Source organism: Schistocerca serialis, chromosome 8 (assembly GCF_023864345.2).
Source record: "Schistocerca serialis cubense isolate TAMUIC-IGC-003099 chromosome 8, iqSchSeri2.2, whole genome shotgun sequence".
NCBI classification, from domain to species: Eukaryota; Metazoa; Arthropoda; class Insecta; order Orthoptera; family Acrididae; genus Schistocerca; species Schistocerca serialis.
Window position 1 is genome coordinate 631,183,048 of NC_064645.1, and position 17,060 is coordinate 631,200,107.

Here is a 17,060-nt window from a genome sequence, read left to right on the forward strand (position 1 = left end):
GAAGTTGCTATCTCAAGTAGAGGCATCTGTGACTCAACACAGCAGTTTTTAGCTTCACGTCGGCTCCAAACTTTCCAACATTTTGGGTTGGTGCATAAGTTCGTAGTGTTTCTACATACGTTTACCACACACAACAGATATACATAACAGAGACCTCATTCATCAATAATATATTGTCCTTCACTTTTTACAACAGTCTGCCAACGCTGGGGTAACTTCTAGATTCCCCGACTATAGAAATAACTTGGTTATGAGGGGAAGAACTCTTCGAGTCCTGATTGGAGCGCATTTTCATCCAGAAAAGACGTTCCTCTAGGGTTGTTCGATAAAGAGCAGAAAAGGAGAAAAGGGGGGGGGGAGGGGTGCAAGATCAAGTGAATAAGCTGGGTGCGGAATGACTTCCGAATCCAACTCCTGTATACTTTTTTTGTCAGTCTAGCAGAATGCGGGAGGGCGTAATCGAAGAATAGCATCACGTCACGCCGTCTTCCTGGTCGTTGTTCTTGGATTGCGTTTGCAAGGCGTCTCACTTGTTGACAATAAACACCAGCTGTGATGGTTATGCCTCGGGGAAGCAATTCGTAGTATAAAACACACCGTCGCTGTTCCACCAGATGTATACGTTATCTTTTGTGGATGTTCACAGGTCTTTATGCAGAAATTGCTGCTTTGTTTGGGCTCATCCATTCCTTTGTTTTCCTTACGTTAGCATAAAAACACAATTCCTCGTCATTAGTAACGCTACAGGATAGGAATAATCGGTGTTGTTAACGAGCCAATTGATAGCGAGCAAGCAGAGATGGACGTTTGGTCACCCGCAGGTTTTTTTGATTTTGGGTTAGAGCATGCGATACCCACACACCCGATTTTTGTACCTTCTCCTTCCTATGCAAATGTCGCACGATGTTGGAATAATGACAGTTCATCACATTTCCCGGTTCGCGTGTACACTGACGTGTATCATGGATCATTGTGGATTAACGCGTTTAAACGCTCTTCAACAAATCCCGATGGTCTTCCTGAACATGGAGAGTCACTGTTGTCAAAACAATCCTCCTTAAAACGAGAAAACTATTTTCTTACCGCGCTCTGTCCAACGGAATTATCCCCACACAGGGCGCAAATGTTTCTGTATGTCTCCGTTGTTGTCATACCTCTACCGAACTCAAACCGAAAATATTCCGATTTCTCCACTTCGCACTTCATTTTCTGGCGTCCACAGCTCCAGTCTCCAAATCATAAAATGACAATATGTAAATTCAAATAGTGACAGTACAGTACAACAAAATGACAATCGATAACTAAACCCATATCAGTAGGAATATCAACATGCAAAACAAAAACGCTACGAAGTTATGCACCAACCCATCACTTCCAAGCAGGTAGTTAAGGGCTGTACTGAAAATAGCAGACAATTGTTTACCGATAGCTTCAAAGGGAACATTAATATTTATCCATCTTATACTTAATGAAGTCAGAATTCGAAGATAAACAAAACTTCTTCATATTCAGGGTAACATTCTTAGCTAATGTCTGCAGCCAGTTGTTTTTTCTCGTTTGCATGAAATCTCTTTCTTGAAAGCCAGTAATATATAGAGATACTTTTTCTTGTTGTTAGACATTATCTCTATTGAAGAATGTTTCGCCGGCCGAAGTGGCCGTGCGGTTCTAAGCGCTGCAGTTTGGAACCGCGAGACCACTACGGTCGCAGTTTCGAATCTTGCCTCGGGCATGGATGTGTGTGATGTCCTTAGGTTAGTTAGGTTTAACTAGTTCTAAGTTCTAGGGGACTAATGACCTCAGAAGTTGAGTCCCATAGTGCTCAGAGATATTTGAATCATTTTTTGAAGAATGTTTCAAAAAAAGTTAGTTTTCAAAATATATTTGGAATTATTTTCCTCCACGTACTCCTCTCGATGAACAAAAATACCATCTGCAAATTTTACTGATAGCACTATATCAGTAAAGTTCATTTGATATTATAATATCCACGTCTGTACTTTGGTTTGATATACTATGCATAATTATTTTCGAATGTTCTACTATTGAGGTGCGCTATGTACTATTGGTAGCAACCTGTCCACGTTGAGAGTCCTTGAGTATGAAATGTCTTATTGCCATCACTTACGTTAGCCATACTTTGCACATACTATCCGAATCAGATGTTTTAACATCATAATCAGTTTCGGGATCTCACTCAGTTTTCAAGTACGATGACCTGCTGAAAGCGGCTCTGGAGGTAAAATTAAATATATGATACAGCTTAAGCGATAGGATGAAAACAATTTCCCTCTCACAATTATATGAAGCTACTTACCTGAGAGCCAGCATGGACAAAATACTGCACTTGGCGACACATGCGTAGTTTTCTGCTGAGCTCCTTCCACGTATCACACATCTTTTAATCAGCTTTCCTAGACATGACCCTACACTCAGCACGCTAAGTTCATCATGGGTTAGGTCGAGGGGAGGTGCGAGGTAAGGATTTAGCATTCTTCGCAAAAGCGATCATTTTGTTGGAGCGTGAAAGACTTTGGGAGCAAGCAAAAAAAAAAGCCTTTTATGTTACTCAAAACATTTCGTGGAAAAAAAATTTCTTTTGTTTCGAAATATTATGTGATACTCTATGCCTGTTTCTGTACTTGTTTTTATACTACTACTAGTTCTAGAGCTATTAGTTCCTTTTCCGATTTTTAATTTTAATTTTTTTCACTAAACGTATATCATAAAATTATATTATACCTGACTACAAAGCGCGATTAAAACTAGTCGTAGATTGCTTTATTATCTTTTACTCTTCCAAACGTCGTTGAATATGAAGTGTGTTTGAGATGTATACAGGGTGAGTCACCTAACGTTACCGCTGGATATATTTCGTAAACCACATCAAATACTGACGAATCGATTCCACAGACCGAACGGGAGGAGAGGGGCTAGTGTAATTGGTTAATACAAACCATAAAAAAACGCACGGAAGTATGTTTTTTAACACAAACCTACGTTTTTTTAAATGGAACCCCGTTAGTTTTGTTAGCACATCTGAACATATAAGCAAATACGTAATCAGTGCCATTTGTTGCATTGTAAAATGTTAATTACATCCGGAGATATTGTAACCTAAAGTTGACGCTTGAGTACCACTCCTCTGCTGTTCGATCGTGTGTATCGGAGAGCACCGAATTACGTAGGGATCCAAAGGGAACGGTGATGGACCTTAGGTACAGAAGAGACTGGAACAGCACATTACGTCCACATGCTAACACCTTTTTATTGGTCTTTTTCACTGACGCACATGTACATTACCATGAGGGGTGAGGAACACGTACACACGTGGTTTCCGTTTTCAATTACGGGGTGGAATAGAGTGTGTCCCGACATGTCAGGCCAATAGATGTTCAATGTGGTGGCCATCATTTGCTGCACACAGTTGCAATCTCTGGCGTAATGAATGTCGTACACGCCGCAGTACACCTGGTGTAATGTCGCCGCAGGCTGCCACAATACGTTGTTTCATATCCTCTGGGGCTGTAGGCACATCACGGTACACATTCTCCTTTAACGTACCCCACAGAAAGAAGTCCAGAGGTGTAAGATCAGGAGAACGGGCTGGCCAAATTAATGCGTCCTCCACGTCCTATGAAACGCCCGTCGAACGTGTATCTCACCCCTCATGGTAAGGTACATGTGCATCATTGAAAAAGACCAATAAAAAGGTGTTACCATGTGGACGTAATGTGCTGTTCCAGTCTCTTCTGTACCTAAGGTCCATCACCGTTCCCTTTGGATCCCTACGTAATTCGGTGCTCTCCGCTGCACACGATCGAACAGCGGAGGAGTGGTACTCAAGCGTCAACTTTAGGTTACAATATCTCCGGATGTAATTAACATTTTACAATGCAACAAATGGCACTGATTACGTATTTGTTTATATGTTCAGATGTGCTAACATAACTAACGGGGTTCGATTTAAAAAAACGTAGGTTTGTGTTAAAAAACATACTTCCGTGCATTTTTGTATGGTTTGTATTAACCAATTACACCAGCCCCTCTCCTCACGTTCGGTCTGTGGAATTGATTCGTCAGTATTTGATGTGGTTTACGAAATATATCGAGCGGTAATATTAGGTGACTCACCCTGTATACACATTCAGCATTTAAGGTAAATATTTTAATGGGTTATGATGTCCATAGGCGCAGCGTCTAATGTGTCAACACATAGTTGAGCATTTGTAGGCTTGAACTTACGATTTTAAGCTGCTAAAAGTGTCTTAGCAAGTGCATTTTTGAGGGGAAAAAGTAAACACATTCCCCTTTCAAAAGTTGTAGTTCTATAGACTCAATGTCATGTAAGAAGCTTAATTAGAATTAATATGTCGAACATCAAATTCTTTTCCACATTTGTCAGTAGTTTATCTGCACTTATGAGTTTCAATATGTACATTCTTCTACATTATGTACTATTCATCATCATACATGTGGTTTCAACCAAGACAGAAACAGTTCTCGCCTAATGATGAGAAAATAACCAAATGAGGAGTTTCTATGAGAATAATAGTTTCACCTTAAAGATTTGGAACATATTACCATCATCAGATCTATCTGTATGTTTCTTATATAAATTGTGTAGAATTGCTACTTCATTGTATAAGACTAAACTGAATTAAAATTTTGTTAGGTGTTTTATTACAGAGGAATCGTGCAGGGAAGAAATTCAAGTGTAGGCTTTATACTAACTATGAAAATTAAAAACAATATGATGGATACTGAAGGAATGCCACAAATAATATCATGACCTATTTCTTAAAGTAAGTAAAAGGTATCTCATGGAAATCATTCAGGTTTACACACCAACAGCTCATGTTCTGACAAATAAGTAGAGGGATTCTACAAAAACCCACAGAAGCTGGTAAGTGACAAATTTCTCCCACAAAATAATAATGTTAAACAAAAATTTTGTTTTAGATTATTATTTTGTAGGGGAAATTTGTCATTTACCAGCTTCTGTAGGTTTTTGGTCAAAATATGAGCTGTTTGTGAGTAAACCTGCACACACCTGATATATATATTGGTCGAAACATGACACACACACACACACACACACATATATATATATACATATATATATATATATATATATATATATATATATATATATATATATATATATATATATATATATATATAAAATTTTTGTTATACATTTTCATTAAAAGTATATAAATATAATATAAAGTACAACAATTTTTCCCTTGACATATTGTCTCTAGAAGAAATGTAGTGAAAATGAACTTTACAACGATCTAATGAAACTAAAAATGAAGCTTAAGAAGTTTACTATATAATATGAAAAAAGTTAAAAACTCTTATAGTATGAAAAGGCACTAAACCACTTTCGATTTACAAGTGACTATAAACTTGCAGAATGTTGAGTAAAACTATATACAAAATAGAAAGTGTGTTAGTTAATAGGAGATTCTGATTTAATAATTTAAAAGTAAAACCGAAAGCAGATTTACATCTCAGTAATGCCTGGTGTCTGTGAAAGGGTTAAAAAGAATGTGTAGTTTTATTAAAAACTTTTTCATTAAAAAGATTTCAAATTTTGAGAAACCTAAGTAATGATTTCATTTCATTTTTCGTTTATAATCATCATTTTCTTAAATGACATTCGTTTTGAATACATTTTGAATGCAGTGTGCGTCACTAACAGCATTATTATCAAATGAAGAGAATTTTGAGTGGATGTGGTGATGTCTTTCTTAACAAGTGGTAAATTATGGCACGTAGTGCATCTCTTTTTTATTTCACCTTATTATGTAGCAATAGCGTCGTCATTGGCAGCTATGTCGATATCGAACAGAACTGAATGTCCTTTGCAGGTAAGACGATGTCAGGGCCTAATTACTGAACTCATTTGGAAGGAGATTTCCTTGTTGCATGCGGTGAAATAAATTGGAACTGAGCACATTTTCGACACACAATGTATGGCGACTGTGAGTATTTCCGTGACAAGCTTAGTTTCATTTAATACTGTCAATGTTCAAAGTGCTTTTCATTAAAAATTTCCAATTTAAATTATTTTCATTTTATTAGATACTTTTCGCAATTTTGCATTATTAAATAAATATTTTGCATTAAACACTCTCAAAGTAAACCAGACTAAATCAACTAAGGAATTTGGCAGCTTAGAAAATGAAGGACGCATTAACTTTGACAAACGGGCAGTTAATTAACAAAGGTACTTACGCAAACCTATTACAGAGGAAGCGAGCGCTTCGAAAAAATGATAAAAACAACATTTTAAAGATGCTGAATTTAATAAAAGCATAAATTCCTCGGCAGGATGGGATAAGATAAGATACAGTGAAACCTTGATTAGACAAACAACTGAAAACAATATCAGTATAAATAAAATAAAATGGTCATTTATACTGGGCTGACGCCGAATTCCAACATTGAAGACGGAAGAGCAGCAACAATCAGCAGAGAGAAAATTATAAGAGTTTTAGAAAAATTATTTAAATATACGCATATACAGCGAATAATAGAAACAGTGATTTCCCTGAGGTATACAAGATGAGGTGTATAAAGCACTTCAGAATATTGAGACTTGGAAGGTGCCTAGAGATGGTGATGCTTTAACAGAAATAATTGTAGCTGGTGGGAAGGAATACAAACGATATTTTCAAAATGGTTTACAAGATGTTTACAGAGCGTCAGAAGCTCGCTGAGCTGCATACCTCGCACTCGTGCTACAAGAAACTGACGGATCTGTCTATTCCATCGGTGTGAAAGTGGAACGAATAGCCAGAACACCAGTTGCGCCTTTATGCTCAACCTGGATGCAGCGTTCACACACGAAACGGACCAGGAAGTTAGACTACTTGTAGCCCAACCTGCACGAGGCGAAAGCAGACACAGCTATCAAGCACACGCCATTTAGGAAAGCTCCCGGTTCAGATAACATTCAAAAACGTTTTCTAAGTGATTTCACGCCTAAAGCGATAATGCACCTAACACACACCAAGATGGGTATCCCCCAACACACAGATTTTCTTTTGGAAGTGATCAAGGTAATATTTGCCCGGAATCACAAAATTACGGCCCGATCTGCCCTCTGAGCATTACTGTGAAGGTGTCTTCACAGCGTCACCAAGGATGGTTCAAATGGCTCTGAGCACTATGGAACTTAACATCTGAGGTCATCAGTCCCCTAGAACTTAGAACTACTTAAACCTAACTAACCTAAGGACATCACACACATCCATGCCTGGGGCAGGATTCGAACCTGCGACCGTAGCGGTCTCGCGGCTCCAGATTGTAGCGCCTAGAACCGCTCGGCCACTCAGGCCGGCCACAACATTTCACTAGCATCAGGTAACACTACTCCACAAGACATCTCTAAGCAGTAGAATATAACAGATCTACATCTACATTAATACTCCTCAACCCACCTTATGGCGGATGGGGGAAGACACCCCGTATCATTGTCATTTCCTTTCCTGTTTCACTCGCAAATAGAACGAGGGAAAAACGACTATCTGTGTACCTCCATAGGAACCCCGATTTCTTGTATCTTCGTGGTCCTTGAGTGCAGTGTATGTTGGAGGCAGCAAAATCGTTCTCCAGCCAGCTTCAAATGCCGGTTCTCTGAATTTTCTCAACAGTGTTCTTCGAAAAGAACGTTGCTTTCTCTCCAGGATTTCCCATTTGAGTTCCCGAAGGATCTCTGTAACGAAACTTCCTGGCAGATGAAAACAGTGTGTCGGACAGAGACTCAAACTCAGGACCTTTGCCTTTCGCGGGCAAGTGCTCTTCCGTCTGAGCTACACAAGCATTACTCACGCCTCTTCCTCACAGCTTTACTTCTGCCAGTACCTCGTCTCCTGTGTAGCTCAGACAGTACAGCACTTGCCCGCGAAATGCAAAGGTCCCGAGTTCGAGTCTCGATACGGCTTACGTTTTGACCTGTCACAAAGTTTCATATCAGCGCACACTTCGCTGCACAGTGAAAAATCTCTGTAACACTTGCGTGTCTTTCGAACCTACCAGTAACAAATCTAGCGGGCCGCCTCTGGATTGCTTCGACGTGAAACTTTAATCCGAGCTGGTACCGATTCCAGACACTGAAGAATAGGTCGCACAACCGGCCGGAGTGGCCGAGCGGTTCTAGGCGCTACAGTCTAGAATCGCCCAACCGTTGCGGTCGCAGGTTCGAATCCTGCCTCAAGCATGGATGTGTGTGATATCCTTAGGTTAGTTAGGTTTAAGTAGTTCTAAGTTCTAGGGGATTGATGACCTCAGAAGTTAAGTCCTACAGTGCTCAGAGCCATTTGAACCATTTTGAATAGGTCGCACTTGCGTCTTAAGGGCAGTCTCCTTGTTCCATTACATGTCGCTTTGCAACGTTACGCGCAGATGTTCGTACGACGTGACTGTTTCACTCAGGACACTACTAATGCTGTATCCGAACATCAAGAGTTTGTTTTTCCTACCGTACACCACAGCATCAACATCAAATAACGCAGATCTCTGCTCACCCTGTCCGCCAAATGACTTATGTACACAGAGAGTAATAGTGGCCCTATCACACTTCCCTGATGCACTCAGGTGGCTACAGTACAAACAAGGAAACAAGGGCAATGTTCCTAGATGCCGGGAAGACCTTCGACCGTCTCTGGCACAACAGCCTCATCTACAGACCGAGGTGGCTCCGGTTTCCGCAGAACGGTTCGAATGACTCATATACTCCCTTATCTCACATACCGAACGTTCAACTCTGACATTCAGTACGAAAAGGCATCACATCACGTTATTTAGATCGGAGAACTCCAAGGTAACATCTTGGGACTACTATAGCCTAACTTCTACATAATATCGGAGCGACATTAATGAAGAGATATTCTGACACAGGACAGGAAGCCATTAAACATTAAGGGGCTCCGGAAAGGCTCAAAATCATGAAAAGTTCAATTTTTACTTTTTTGCGTTTTCTGAATCTGCAGACTATTACCTTTTAATAGATGTATAATTTATTCAATTCCGAAGACTACAACTATTGTAAATTTTTTTTGAAATGTGTTCTACATGGGCGTGACCCACTGTGGCGCTGTTAAACTGCTGTCAAATGGTGTTATTATTAACGTCCGTGTTCATCAGGTACATTTTACTGATGTGAGATAAAGTATGCGTTGTGGCTAACCTGTGATGGTTCAATATATATCGCTGGTGTGATTGTCGATTGTTTCATGTTTATTTACTCTGTCGTTATCTTGAAAATATTCGTAATTAATTCTGTTTCTTGAGTCTCTGTTTTGTTGAAGTATAATAATGAGTAAAAGTAAAGTTATTAGAAATCCTCTGAAGGCTTTTAAGAAAAGGAGAAATGTTGGAAAGCCAAAGGTATGTGTTATTACTGTAAACAATAAAGACGATAACCAAGTGAGTGAACCTAACCTCTCAAGTACAGCTGCCCTTAGCAGTCAAAGTGGGAAAGAAAATACTTCACAGAAGAAGCTTGGTTCAATGAGTGAAAACTATGAATGTTTTATGGGTGAATCGGATGTGAATGAAATGTTTCATATGTCGGTTCTCAAAGGAATTTTTTCAAACTGTGTAAGATGTATTCATTGTAGTGAAGTTGGTCTGGAACTCTCCATAATAAAGCACGTGGGACTTGCTAGTGAAATACAACTGAAATGTGATAAGTGTTCATACATGGCAACCTTTTGGAACAGTGTTGCAGTAACTGCAACTGAAGAAAATGGTAGCAAAATCTACGAACACAACAACGAGCGATGCTTGCTTTAGACAAGGAACGCCTTCGGGCTGCAGACAGGGCTGTAAAGAGTCTAGAAATACAAGCAAGAGTAAACAGGAGGAGGAACAAGAGGAAGCTGGAGGAGGAGTTTGCAGAGGATGAAGATAATCCATCCTATGGACCTGGAATGCACTAAAAAGTTAATCCAATCTTTGTCGCTCGATTCCCAAAACTTTTATTTTCTCATACTAATTACATGTTTTCTAAGGATCTTCCAAACATATTTGTTTCAAACTTTCAGTAAATGTTACACAGTACCTTCTGCATAATTTAACACAGCCTTTTTCCAAAAAAACTGTATATTTTTGAATATATAAATAAAAAATTGCAAAAAAATGTTGTGAATTTTCATTACAATTGAAAAAAAATCATCTTTAATAACTGAACAAAAATTTTGTAAAATCCCTGTGTTAAGTTGTAGCCCATATTCCAATAAATAATCTGTAAAAAGTTCAACTTCCTACCTCAAATACTTTGTGAGGAAAGATGTAATTTATAAGCGTTATTTTAACATTGGAAGTATAGGGCGTTCCAGAGCCCCTTAAAGCACGACTACGCCCTAGCTGGAGATATAGCGTGTTCAAGTCCACAAATGCCATGTAATTCTCTTCATACACAGACTGAAAAAAAAAAACCTGCATAAATATTACAATGCACATGTGACCAATGCGTTTCCGTGAAAAAGTCTGTTACCTCCGTGTCTGGTTGGTTTGGTAACCGACTTAGGGCAGACCACATATAAAATGCCACCAACAGCGTGCGTGCGAGACTGAAGTAACTCTACCCATCGCTTAACAGGCAAATCACTCTAAACGGGTGGGGTCGAGATTCGCGTACATGACTCCCCTGAGACCAACTTATGACACACACAGCTCCATTCTGGGGATAAGCAGCCATAATGCATCTGCGGCAATTGCAGGTCACGCAGAACAAGTTGTATGGATCGTACGCAATGCTCCACGGATATGCGCATCGGAGAAGCGAGGTCCTCACGAAAAATTAAAGAGACTCGCCATGCGGTTCCTTTATAAGAGTTTTTTTTTTTTCATAGGGAAGCCTGACTATATCAAGTTTAAACTCAAACCTTAGGTAAAATGATATTGGTGAGCACCTGTACGTCAGCCAGTAAAACCAGCATCCAGCTGCTAAAGGACAGCCGATAACACGCAAATCGCATACAGAACCAACAGGTCTATGTATGATGAGTGGCCGATTTTGCGGTCTAATTGACATTTCTGCTGATGACTTTGGTATGTTACAGGAAAGAGACCGCTGCAGCTGCCCAAAGAGACATCATCGGCGCCCTTCAACAATGGTAGCTTCTCAGTTACCAACATATCGTTGGATCCGTGCATGAACTGCTGCCGCTGGCAAACAAAATCCGCCAGCAGCTCCAAAAACCTGTTCAGACTGTCCCAGTAGATTTTTTCCTCTGTGGGACTCCTTTCCCTTTGCTCTAAACCTGTAACCTTGAAAAGTTTCCTGTCATCTTTTTATGGATGGGACAATTTGAGTGTCCGCACTGCACACGGAGACGCATGAATATCGCAGGATCACATCCTGAATGCTCTGTAGCAACTAATCCTTTCGCAGAAGTGACAATGGAAGTTTATTGACGGTCACCACGGAAGCGCGGGCGTAGAGGGGCTCCGATACATAAGAAAAATTGAAATAAACGAGAAAAATACTGTTGACATTGCAATGTTCGCCTCTAGTGCATGTAAACTTTAGACCCGAATGAAAAACTTAGAAGACGAATAAAGATCTGAGAATCAATTACAATAAGACTAAACTAACAGCCTACGAACACTGTAATTGATAAACTATTTGAATTCTTGTGTTTATAATTGTCGACTTAGATGAAAGTATGAACACAGAAACAAAAAAAATTAAAAACAAGAGTAATTGTGACATAGAAATCTTTTTGTAAACTAAATATTTTTTTTAAAAAAACAATCTAAGCATCTGGTATGTCTGGAAAGGAATATGTACCGTTCTGCTTATGGCAATGAGACGCAGACTTTAAATGAGAAAAAATATTCAAAAACTGACAGACACTCATCCAGCAATGGTGAAATGTATGCTTGAATTTATTGGGAGAAACAGAACAACGAATGGGCCAGGGAAGAGACTAGACTAGAAAAATAAATGAAGATGAAATGATGTTGATTTCGGAAGAGTACTAGTGGGGGGGGGGGGGGGGGAGGGATTGGAGAAGCGGGCTGACGAATGTGGATAGGAATGTATAGCATATAATCCAAGGAAGTTCTTTGCCTTTGCTTGATTCCAAGATATAAGACGAGTCCTACATGATGATGATGTAATGGGAGATGGGTATATGACATTAGAAAACATAAATTCTCATAGCTGGAAAGATCTTATCCAGAAGTCGATTTGAAAAGAATGATCATTTTTACTATCATCATTATGATTATAATAATTATTATTGTCATTATTATGAAAAGACAAATGTTTGGTAAGACACATAAGCCGAGAAAGATTGCTTGCTCTACAATAACATAAACTGCACAATACATTCTGAGAACCACTTTTATTTGTGAAATAGAGTGAGGAATAATATGGACACACTACAATGTAATAACTATATTACATTATGGTTGTTACTGCTGAACCTTAGTTTAAATAGCTCTTCTAAAAAGAAGAACTTCGCAGTTTTCACTGATAAGGTGCAAAGTTTGAATTTATTTATTTACTGCTGCTTACCTGAAACTCGCCTCTTTATTACTTTTTGTGCACTACTTTCGTCGTACATGAGAAACGTCGTTTGCATTTAACCATATGTCCTTTATGACAATTTCATGGTCCTATGCTACTTTTCATTTCCTGAGGATCATCCCTTTTATAAACTGTTGCGTCATTTATTTGAAAATCAGGATTTTGATCTGAACAATTCAAAACTTTGAAGAGAAAATTAGTTTCTCTTTCGTCAATTATAAAGTTATAAATAATAATTATGTAATATACATTAGAGAAAGGGTTACGGAAACAATATCTCAGGGGAGAACACACACCCTGTCACGTGCAACATCCTCGAAACTCGGCCGTAGCGGACAGGAGCCAAAGCCAGGTTCTCTGGAGAATGTGACTAAATAGCGCCTAGAAACCAACATTTTGTCTGACTCAGTATTGACACCCTTACTTGTGACTGCCGGGTAACATAACGTGCTCAGTGTCTACAGAGGCAAGATGAAACATATTTGAAAAATAGGATGTTGTTACGTATCGGACGGTTTTATGAAACCTTTGTATTATCTCTTTTGCAATATGCTGGCAGTAGGTAACAACCAGCACCCTGTTGAATGAATTGCACTCTGAAGCCACATAAGAACTAAATCACTTTGACCGTATCGACATTTTAACTAGACTGCTGCAGAATATGAGTCCACTCCATTGACTGCTTTCTTTCCATGGCTTCTCCAGATGCGCTGACACTACTGAATGTAAAAAATCAAAAAAATCAATACACGGTAATATTTCCTGAAGTTCACGATGTGCTACTTAAGATGATGTACTTGGCAATATTTTTTGAACTAGCAGAAAACCGAGAAATATTCAAAATCTTTCTACGCCGGTATATCTCAAATTACATATTTGGCAATATGCCAAGCTTAAATCCAAAATAAAAGAACACCCTCAGCTAATAATCAGAATTAAGTCGGGAAGAAAAATACAGTCTGCAGTACCACGTGGAAAAGATAAGCCAAGAGCAATTAACCCAGGACGCGAGATAAACAAACGTATTTGTCTGATTTATTATATGCCGTATTGGTACAATCCAGCCCTTCACCCTGGGGTGAAGGGACTCTGCAGCACGGATAGTATCTTGAGAGTTGCTCCCTTTGCACACCAAATTTTATCAGTTAATATTGACAGACACTGCGTGTGTGTTTTTTTTTGTTTTTTTTGTTTCTGTAATGTATCCCTCTTGCCTTTTAAACCTTTGATTGAATGCCCTGTTTATTTTTTCGTTTTTCTTTAAGCTGTAATGTACATATGTAACTTTTACTACTGTATAGAGTACTTTTGTAAGTCTTTTTGTCTTTACTTTTCCTTTTGTTCTTCTTGCTGTAGGCCTTAAAGGCCCGATAAGGCAATAAATGATGATGATGATGATGAATATTTGGAGGTATGTTTCTAGCAGTTACAATGCTGTCAGTTTTCAGATGCCGTTGCTAAATGTGGTCTTCAGTCCGAAGACTGGATTTATGCAGATCCTCATGCTAGTCTATCCATTATAAGCCTCTTTACCTCTGCGTAGTTACTGCATCCTACGTCCATTTAAAACTGCTTAATGTAATCAGGCCATAATCTGCCTCTGAATTTTACCCTCCCCTCTCCCCGCCCCCCCCCCCCCTCCACACACACACACACAGTTACCTCCATTACCAAAGTGAAGATGCCTCGGAATGTGTCCAATCCTCCAATGATTTTCTTCAGTCAAGTCGTACCACAAATTTCTTTCCTACCCGATTACATTCACTAACTTATCAATAGTTATCCGATCTACACATAAAAACTTCAGAATTACTCTGCAGCGCAACATATCAAGATCTTATTTTCTCCTCGTGTGTGACCTGCTTAACGTAGACATTTCGCTTCCATACAAGCGTGCATTCCACACAAACAGTTTCAGAAAAGATTTTCTTATTGTTTAAATTTATATTCGGTGTTAAAAATTTCTCTCTTTCAGAATTGTTTTTCCTACGGTTTCTAGAAAGCATTTTATATCCTCTTTACTTTTGGAGTTATTAGTTATTCTTATTTTTAGTGTCTATTTTCCATAACATCTTCAACATACCCTACAATCGGCTGCAATCCATTACCCTTGTTTTACTTTTGTTGATGTTCATCTCATAAGCACTTTCGAAGACGCTAACCATTCCGTTCAACTGATCTAGGTCCTTTGTCGTCTCTGACAGAATTACGTCATGGACAAATCTTAAAATTTTTATTTCTTCTCCCTTTTAGAACTAAATTGAACTCCGCTCGAAACAGGCCATGAAGGTACCGACCGGCCGCCGTGTCATCCTCACCCACAGGCGTCACTGGATGCGGGTATGAAGGGGCACGTGGTCAGCACACCGCTCTCCCGGCAGTTTTATCAGTTTTGGTTGCCGGTCTCAATAAAGTAGCTCCTCAGTTTGCCTCACAAGGGCTGAGTGCACACCGCTTGCCAACAGCGCTCGGCAGACCGGATGGTCGCCCATCCAAGTGCTAGCCCAGCCCGACAGCGCTTAACTTCGGTGATCTGACGGGAACCGGTGTTACTTCTGCGGCAAGGCCGTTGGCTCTTCTCCCTCTTAAATAATGCAGATAAGTGACGGCTGGGAGGGAAATCATGTTTGTCTTCTACATTGTTGTTGGACTCCGAACTAGAGATCCCCACACACCAGCGATGGATCGCAGCGATCTGCCGCATATGGTATCGCTGCAGTCAGCCACTTGCCTCGACCCTGCCACACACAAGCGACTTGCCAAGTAGTTTCAGCAAGTATTACGAATAGCCACTGTGACGAAAAGTTCTGCTGTGGACGATGAACTACAGTGTGTAGCTGCAGTCACAGCTGATCTGCGTATGCTCACGAATATTAACAAAAAATAAATTTAAGAAAAATATTGTAATTTATTAAACTTGTTTAGAACTAGTTTCGTTGGCAGTCGTATGTTACACTACAGAGTATATTACATTTTTCACTGACTCCTAGGGGATTGTGTACATCTTTCCAGTGTACTAAAACAATTCACTTTTTATTCATTAGTCCTGATATCCTTTTCAATTCATCAGTCTTAGAGTTTAGCTTCAAATATTTACACAATATCTTTTGCAATCTCAATGTGTCTGTAGGAATATCAATAGCAGGACTATTGTCAGAAATTGGATAATGGAGAGTTAGATGATACGAAATGACAACAGACTTGAGTACAGCTGTCTAACAGATGAGCCCTGAACATTTAAATTAAAATTTGCACTTTATATTATGGTGCATCATCTCAAATGGAAAGCCAGTCTTAAGGAAAGAAGGGAGAGCAGAAAGATGGAAGGAGTATATAGAGGGTCTATATAAGGGAGGCGCTCTTGAGGGCAATATGATGGAAATGGAAGAGGACATAGAGGGAGAAGAGGCGGGAGATACGATACTTCGTGAAGAATATGACGAAGCACTGAAAGACCTATGTCGAAACAAGGCCCGGGAGTAGACAGTATCCAATAAGAGCTACTGCTAGCATTGGGAGAGCCAGCCATGACGAAACTCTTCCATCTGGTGAGCAACATGTATGACAGAGGCGAAATACCCTCATACTTAAAGAAGAATATAGTAACCTTAATTCCAAAGAAAGCAGGTGCTGACAGATGTGAAACTTACCGACTATCAATATAAGTCACGGCTGCAAAATACTAAAACGAATCATTTACAGAAGAATGGAAAAACTCATAGAATCTGACCTCAGGGAGGACCAGTTTGGACTCCGGAGAAATGTAGGCACGCGAGGCAATACTGAGCTTACGACTTCTAGTAGAAGATAGGTTAAGGAAAGGCAAACTACGTTTATAGCATTTGAAGACTTAGAGAAAGCTTTTGACAACGTCGACTGGAATACTCTCTTTAAAATTCTAAAGGTGGCAGGGGTAAAATACAGGGAGCGAAAGGCTATTTACAATTTGTACAGAAACCAGATGGCCGTTATAAAGAGTCATGGGGTACGAAAGGCAAGCAGTGGTTGAGAAGGCACTGAGACAGTGCAGTAGCCTATTCCTGATGTTATTCAGTCTGTATATTGAGCAAGCAGTAAATGAAACAAAAGAAAAATTCGGAGTAAGAATTAAAGCCCAAGAAGAAATAAAAACTTTGGCGTTTGCCAATGATATTTTAACTCTATCAGAGACATCAAGGAGCTTGGAAGAGCAGTTGAAAGGAATGGACAGTATCTTGAAGGGAGTAAATAAGATGAACATCAACAAAAGCAAAACAAGGATAATGGAAAGTAGTCAAATGAAATCTGACGATGCTGAGGGAATTAGGTAGGGAAACGAGATCCTTAAAGTAGTAAACGAGTTGTGTTTTTTGAGAAGAAAATAACTGATGATAGTCAAAGTAGGGAGAATATAAAATGTAGACTGGCAATGGCAAGAAAAGCGTTTTTGAAGAAGGGGATTTTGTTAATATCGAGTATAGATTTAAGAGTCAGGAAGCCCTTTCTGAAAGTATTTGCATTTAAA

General features: G+C 39.4%; 1 pseudogene; it reads right to left on the reverse strand.

The window, feature by feature from the left end:
• Positions 1–15,012: 15,012 nt before the first annotated feature.
• LOC126417281 (5S ribosomal RNA) lies at positions 15,013–15,130 on the reverse strand (annotated as a pseudogene).
• Between the last annotated feature and the right edge of the window lie 1,930 nt (positions 15,131–17,060).